The sequence below is a fragment of the Pygoscelis adeliae genome, unplaced genomic scaffold (assembly GCF_000699105.1).
Source record: "Pygoscelis adeliae isolate BGI_AS28 unplaced genomic scaffold, ASM69910v1 Scaffold178, whole genome shotgun sequence".
In the NCBI taxonomy this organism is placed as follows: Eukaryota; Metazoa; Chordata; class Aves; order Sphenisciformes; family Spheniscidae; genus Pygoscelis; species Pygoscelis adeliae.
Window position 1 is genome coordinate 1,595,100 of NW_008825323.1, and position 8,518 is coordinate 1,603,617.

The following is an 8,518-nucleotide window of genomic DNA, read 5'->3' on the forward strand; positions in this document are numbered from 1 at the left end:
GTCACGGTGCTGGCCTGTACAAATCTGTCTTCACTTAAAAAGACATAAAATATGGTTTTAAAAAACAGCTTGCCCAAAGAATTACTTCAAACGTCATTCTTGATGTAAAAGGTAGAGGGTTTTCAAACTTTTTAAGTCCCCCGAGCTTAGGGGGACTAGCTAGGAAACTAGATGCTTATTATCCTTTCTTTTGCTCCAAATCAGACTTTCACTCCCTCTGAAAACTTTAATTGCAATATTGGTGTGGTAAGTCAGGGAGTGCCATTTCAGCTCTGCTGGACACAAATGCAGAAACAACAGTGTTAACGGGGGTAAGTTTAGCTAGTGCCGAGTCTTGGGATCCCTCCTATACTCTGTACATGTGCAAATATGACTGACCAGTTGGTCTATATGTACATAATAAGCATGAATTCAGGTGCATGAGATACTAATACTAGCAAGGAAGGCAGTCCTCTGAATTATAAACCCACATTTACTATATAAGGCTTGTCTAGGAAATTAATTTTTGGCAGAAGAGAGAAGCGCAGTTGTAATGCTGGATTCAAAAACGCATCAGTTTTGAAATGAGGATGCAGAAGGGAATATATGAATCTGGGTATAGTAAGATGTTTTTCCTGATCCCTATTGTTTCTTTTCCTTCAATAATATCTTTCTGAGAAGCATATCCCGCTATTTGGAAAAAAAGTGCAGAATGTCTGTCCAAATTCTATGATTTTTCAGAAGAAGAAACAGCCAGACCTGGCAAGCATAGCTCTGGATGAACAGAAATGCTGTAGCAGACCATGTGCTTTTAGATGTGGGATTTAGAGCATGGGTTTTGTAATTCAGTGCTTTCCCCTTCTATACATCTTGGGAAGAAAGTGGAAAGAAACAATACTGTGTCCTATAGAGAAAGATGACTTGAAGAAATGTAAGTCATGAGACACCCGTCTTGCAAGATCATTTGTTACACCAGTAGTGCCAAAATATTATTACTGTCTAAAGAACTTCTGAAAAAATAAAGTCTTGTGGAAGATCTCATTTAACAAGTACAAATTAAATTGCAAATTATGTAGACACCTTGTAAATTGGTGCGTCTCTTAGCTGAAACAATGAAAATACAAAAATACTCCGTAAAACTTGTAAATTCTCAGTTTGCTATTTTAAAAGAAAACATGCAGATCCTTAGATAAAATTATTTTAATTCAGAATTTGCTTTTATTGGAAAACAATAACAAAGGTCAAACTATAACACAAAATTTTTGGGTTTTGACTCAGTACTGAAATGCAAGAACTCCATCAGCACCGTTTGACTTTTTTCTTTTTTTCTTTTTTTCCCGTTCAGGGGTTTCAGTACAATTCACAGTAGACGAGCATCCCTCTTCAGCAAAACCATCCCGGGTCCCACAGCGCAGACACTTGGAGCTTGCCCTGCAGGCAGTGAGCGGGGGAGGACTGTTAGATCTGCCACAGCCTTAGGGTGGGAAAACTCCTTTGTCCTGCCGCAGCTCCTGAGCCATGCCACCCTGGCCTTTATGAAGGATGGGCTGGTGAGAGCTAACAGAGCTGTGACTGTATCCCTTCCTCTGTTGCTTTTTCGTGGAGAAAAGGTGGCTCGTTTCTACTGCACAGGTTTGCCTCCTGCCCTCCCCCCCGTGCCAATGCGTCGCACGTGGGCTGTCGCAAGCATCCCGTAAGGAGGAGAGAGCAAGAGGGCAACTTCTTGTCGGAGTACCCTGAGGCAACACCAGGAGCCTTGTGCAACTGCTGCCTCGCTCGTGCCTTTTCCATGAGTTACCAAGACTTGTCTGTAGCTTTTTTGTTTGGTTTTTTGTTGTTTTTTTCTCTTTTTTTTCCCTCTATGTAGCTATTTTATAACAAAGGTCACGTGAGTCCAAAAAACAACAATAAAATATGTAGTTTCCCAGTATGTAGTTTCCCAGTAGTGATGACTTCTGGCAATGAGTTTCATATGTCCTAATCTGAAACAAAGGCAGCACAGGAAGGGAGAGTGACTCAGTCTCTGAGTCCCAGAAAATAAACACTCTCTAACCAGTCTTATCTGGTTTTTAGGAGCTCGAACGAGGCATTTTGCTGGGCCTGGATTTCTTTTGTGTGGGGGTACGTGTTAGGGACGGATGCAGTTTGTGAACTCAGAAAATGGGTTGCTAAATGCTCTTTAGCTGAAAGATTTGAGAGGTACATACGTGCTTCCCCCCGAGGAAGCGGCCGTGTGTTAGGAAACCTTGATGCTTTGTTTTCTCCTAAACAGGTTCACCAGCACTTTTTAGGGTGGTTTGGGGAAGAGGGGGAATGGGATTTTTATCGGGAAGGGAATTTAGGGTGCTGCTCACACACTGTCCAAGTCAGTGCAAGTCCTCTGCTGGGGGAAGCTGCCTTACCGCCATACCTGTCCTGTTTCTCCTGAGCCTACAAACTTCCCAGCTGTCCAACAGTTCTCCTACCACACGTGGCAGAGACAGGTGCTGCCATTTCCAGCGGTGTCACAGTCTCTTCCTCACTGAGGGACCTCAGACCTCAGGTTCATCTGAGTAGCTGTTCCTCAGCTGTGGCCCTGCGCTGGGGAGGTGGGTGCTTCCCATCTGCAGCTCTGTTGAGCACATCTCTCATTGCCTTGCCATGTGGGTGTGTTGTCCCTTCTCCTCCCTCCTGCAAACACACGAGCCAGCATACAGAGATGTATCCCCAGCTGGTGAGCCTCTATCTGCACTTCATCTATCTGGAGGTCTGTGAAGCTGAGAGAACTGAAGATGTATTCCAGCTTCTAACACCTGCTTCATCTTGGGCATCAGCCTCTTCTCCCAAGGAACAAGCAATAGGACAAGAGGAAATGGCCTCAAGTTGCGCCAGGGGAGGTTTAAGTTGGATATTAGGAAAAACATCTTCACTGAAAGGGTTGTCAAGCATTGGAACAGGCTGCCCAGGGAAGTGGTGGAGTCACCATCCCTGGAGGTATTGAAAAGGTGTGGAGATGTGGTGCTTAGGGACATGGTTTGGTGGTGGAGTTGGCAGTGCTAGGTTAACAGTTGGACTTGATGATCTTAAAGGTCTTTTCCAACCTAAACAATTCTATGATCTGCTGCTAGTGGAGGGATGGCTGTGGAAAAACAAGTGATGGCTATGGTCCTCTTTGAACGTCCCTGGAAGTTCTTGGGAGAACTGATGCGACTCCTTTGCCTGCTTAACTCTTCTGTCCCTTCCTCCTCCTTCATGGGTCCTTCAAATCATACGTCTTCCCAGTGAAGCAGGTGGAGTAAGAACAAATGACTCCCCTTCCAGCACTGAAACAATGACCCCAAAAGAATGTGGCTGTGCATAGGCGAACCAGTGCTGTGATTATATTTTAATAACACACTGACATGACCTTTGAATGAGTTGTCCTTCCAGTTATCCCAGGAAGATGTTGGCAGTCAGTGTTTTACAGCACTTCTCAACACATGTTGGAAAACACTGCGGTGTTAGCTCCGTTTCACAGATGGAGAAATTGCCAAACGAGAAATCAAGTAACTTTTAACGCTGTTAAAGTGGAAGTGCAGAGCCAGGAACTGTGGGCATCTTCATCTGTCCCAGCAACTCAGGCGAGCGTTCTTCAGGCATCAACATTTCCATAGCAGCCAAGCGTTTAGCACCTACACTTGTGGATTTTCAGCCATTCTTAAGGCAGTATCTTCCCAGATTAAGAAACTGAGCTACTAACGAACATCTTGTTAGATTCTGTGCAAGTTATTTAAAAGTCTAAAAGTAACTTGCATGACCAGTGTTCCCTTATCATGTTCAGGGAAACAGTAGAGGTATTTCAGAAATGAGAACACCAGAAATGTTATCTACTTAGACAGCAAACTGAAGTGAATAAATGCAACTCAGTTATCAACCAGAATGTCTTTTGTTGTTTTATTTTGCCACTCACTGCCAGCAGCCTGTGCCAAGTACCACCTTGATTTGCGTCACCGCTAAGGTGATTTTTTCCCCAACGCTAACTTTGCGATGTATAGCATCGATAACCTTATAACTCTGGGGCTTGCAGGGAGGTGAGGGTGAGGAGAAGTAGGCAGGAGATTTTTTTTTTTTTTTCTTTTTCCCTGCAGTATGGATTGATGGAGATGCTGGCTGCCAGGGGGGCTGCTTGCCTGTTACCTTTTGGTTGGCGCAAATGCGTGGGCATTTCAGCTCTTTTAATAAAACTTCAAAATTAAATTTTTAATTTTAATAATTAAATATTATTAATTATATTTAATAATTAAATATTTCTCAAAATTAATAACAAAAATAGCAATAATAACAATAAATAATAACTAACACCAATAATAAAACAGCAATAATAAAAATAAAAAAAATAAAATTATGAAACAACGAAATAATAAAATAATGGAATAGTGAAATAATGAAACAATAAAGGTATGAAATAATGACATAATAAAAAATGAACTAATAAAATAGTAGAATAAGGAAATAGTAAAATACGAAATAATGAAGCAGTGACGTAATAAGCCCGGTGCACTGCCCGTGCGGGAGCGGGTGGGGGGAACACGACCAACAAAGAAAAGCAAAACAAACCTCCTAACACCCACCACCGCCCCCCCCCGCCCCGAACGCAACAAAAACTTGTACTGCTGCTGGTGCTGCTCTGCGGGTTTTATCCCTTCCTGGTTTTAAATGTATTTTTGGAAGAACTTAATTCAAGCTAAAAGCAAGTACTTAGCTTGCAACATAGATTTAAAGCATACCGTCAGCAGCAGAGCACGTTGACTTAAAGGAGAGACCTGTTTTTAATACGTCCTAGCTTTTCACTTGTATGGATTGCAGAAACCAACAATCCAACCCCTGTTCTTTGCCCCCCCCCCCCAACCTTCACACAGGACTCCGAATTATATGCAGGATTTCTGATCACGGCTGAAGCACACCCTGACAGTTACAATATGCCCCTTTAAGTAACCCAAACCCCTTTGGCTTAATTTGGGGAAGTTCCTGGCTTTGCCATCAGTTTTGTGTATAATGGTCTTTCTGCGTCTCACAATTCCCTTTCTCATTGTAAAACCAGCTGCAGTTGGTTATCGCTGACTGAATTAGCACTATCAGAGATTCGGACTCGTTTGAAGTTGTTGGAGGGGAACTCACTTGTGTGTCAGGAGGTGAAAACGTTTATGCAAACTCCCACGAAGTGCAACTGCTGAGTCTCGTACAGCTTTGCTTGGAGGCACTTTGTGAACTTCAGCTCCGAGTTTTGCAGCAAATTTTGGGTAAAAGCTGTTTAACTGGTGTGCTTCCAGTCTTCCATGGCTAAGGCCAGATCTTGAGCTGCACTCTTCAGCATATCTCTAATTCTCCTGATAGCTTGCATCACCAAGGGGGATCTATTTCAGTCTATCTGATTGCCTTTCGCATGCAGAATTTGTGCTGTGTCAGATATGCCTGTTGCTAATCTACACCGTGAGACATGTGAAAAGATAGATGCAAAATGAGTGCGGCACAAGCCTACATTATCGTTTTTATCTAAACAGTCTGGGGTGAGGTTTTTTTGTTAGTGAAAAGAGTTTCTAAAAATAACAGGTAGTTTTAAACTCCTTGATTTTTGGGTGCCCAGACTGACGCAACTGAGTCCCAGAAAGCAGATATCCATATCTGAAAGGAGGTTCTGTTAAGGTAAGTAAATAAAAACTAGATTTTTTTTTTTTTTGGGGGGGGGGGGGAATGCCAAGGCAATGACAAGGAATGTTTCACTTTGAATTCACACTGTACGACTTTTTTGAGCTGAAAAAGTGTTAGTTGTTTTAGACTGATGGTGAAAAAAAATAAATTTAAAGTCGGGATATTCAATTTCTCTCTAACTTTTAAAAAATTAGGCCAGTTTTAATATTTTTAAAAGTGCATTGGAAATGACCATTTGACCATATTATTTTTTGCCTTAAAATCTTTTCAAAGTTTTTAATGTTTTCAAAAAACATTGCAGATGCGTTTCATTAAAACCGCATTTCTTCAGTGAGTTTTCTCTGCAGATGAGTGTTAATCTGCCTCTGCAACGAGTCAAGCATTCCTTGGCGTTCAAAGTCAGTGACTTCCAGCTCCTTCTTCTTAATCGCTGGGCTTTTTTTTCAGCCCAGCTTTTCTCTTATCTCCAGCCAGGAATGTAACCTCCCATCAAGGTCTGATCATCCTCTTAGGTCTAGATGACCCCACCCGTCTGTCCTTGCCTTTGCCCTTCCAGCTGTCCATTCCCCATGTCCAGCTGCATCTGTTGAGATTGCAGGTATGGTGGGTACCGCTTCCAAGATCCAAACACGTGAGAGATGAGGCAAGAGTTTCTCAGCAGAAATGTGGATGAACTTGCCACGTAGGCTTGAGACAAGATTGGTTTCAAGGGGAGGGGAAGGAGGGAAACGAAGACTATTTGAAAGGCCAGCAAGGAGGCTGATAAAAGCATCTTGCTTATCTGCTGATGACTGGGAGAGAGGAGTGCAGGCAGTAGCTGGAAGTAGAGGGGTAGTAGAGAGCTATACAGGCCTAAACGAGGGGAAAAAGGGGTTTTATGGCCTGAATGACTTTAAGTTGCCATAAACTCAGGTAGGAATGAGAAAACAAGCAGTGTGAGGGAGCTCTTGGGTTGTTTTGTTTTACCCTTTGGGTTTCTTATCATATTAAAAGCCTGTCCAAGCTCCGAATAGGGGAGGTATTGAGAAAAGTCGTCTCAAGCTGGAACCACGCAGACCTCGTGACCTCTTTTTTGCAGCTGCAGAGTATCCGTGCAGCACTAACGTCAGTGGGTGCAGTTAGTTCAGAGGAGCAGATAGACTGAATTCCTGCTCTCTTTCTTTCCCTTTGATTCAGCAGCTGGAAACGGGAGAGCCTGGCACACTGTGACCTGGTTTTTGCACTGTCCTTCAGGAACTTGATAGCAGTCCAGAAAGCATTCCTCAGATCACAGGCTGTTGACACAGTACCTCAATATGAACGGTGAGCAGGCTGGATTCGTTCTATATCTACTGCCGCTGGCAGCCGCCGGGAACGGGGCTGTGTTCGAAGCATTTCTAGCGTGCTCAAACCTCATAAGCCCCAGAAAATGAATGTTACACAACAAATTGGGTCCAACGTAACTGGGCTTAGGGTATCGCCAGGCAGTGCCCCTCGAGCTGACCTGCTGAATATTAGCCATGGTGTTGTGGTTCTCGCCTCTCCTGCCAATGGGTGAGCTGTGCTGGCGGAAAACTATTTTTTTGTGCTTGTTTTTTTACCAGTTTAACTCCCTGAGCTGCCTTACTGTAAGGCCAGCTGAGCGCCAATGCCAGCATGAGGGAACACAGTGAGTCAGATGCTTTAGTGCAAAAGAGTACGAGATTCATCGGTGTCTTACTATCCCCATAGAAATAATGAGGAGCAGGAAAAGTAAGAACGAGAGAAACCCGGTATGTGGAGGGTGAGAGGAAAATTTATTTAAATGTCTTTTGGCAGCACCCACAGAACATCCATTTTATGAAGAAAGAAAGGATATAATTAGGTTGAATGTGTTTATTCTTTAAAACGGAAAGCAAGACTTCAGATCTCTGAAAAGCAAAAAAAGCTGACAATTGCTGATTTTTTTTTTCTGTTGTTGTTCCCTTCTTTTTATACTACCCAATAGTCTGTGGTAACATTATCCTTACCTAAGAAGCTAAAATCCCCAGAAGTAAGCATTTGAAAATGGGCTCAAATTCAAACGGTGTGTAAGCTTGCATGTGCACACAAGCTGTATAGCTGTACATTCATATGTGCAATTTTCTTATCATATCTTCATCAGTGAACTCTATGTACAGATGATAGAGGGAGGTTTCTCCTCTGACTTCCCTTCAGTTAGCTGAAAAAAAAAAAATCTCTGACTCATGCTGAAGTGTATTTTGTATGGGTTTACGACGGTTTTAACTTCCAGCCTCAGTTTCCAAGATAAGCTAGGCTAAAACAAAGGGAGGCAGAACAATAGCGTGAACGTGAACGAAGCCTTCAGTCGTGTGTTATGCACCCCTGGAAAGGAGAGGGGGATAAGTCTTGTTAGAGTTTTCCAGTACATATCAAGTGGAAAGTAGAGCCCAGAAAAGAAACGTTCAAACCAAGATTTCTGCAAGTGATTCAACTATTTTTTTTTCTCTTTTCTCCAGTAAGCTAACTTTACTGTTGTTCCAATGCTGAGACCTCAGACTGTTTCAAACCAATGATCGCAATTGCTTGAGAATCCTTGAGGGTTCACCTTCTAGCTCTTCAGACCTGGATATGAAAAGCTAGTTTTATTTTTTTTTTAAGGCATTGATTAAATTTGAAGTCTGTGGAGTCACTCCTGAATTTGAGGGCAGCGATTCTGCTGTTGCATATTCGCTGGCAAGGACTGGCATGGGAAGGGAGTGCTCAGAGAGAGTAAATCATCCTCTCACTCACAGGGTAAATGAGCTAAGAATATTACAGGGGTGCCGAGCTGCATTGCTGTGGTTACACGTCCGTACCATATAAGGCCCACCAGCCACCTTCACTATAATACTTTAAGACTGTGAAAAACAGT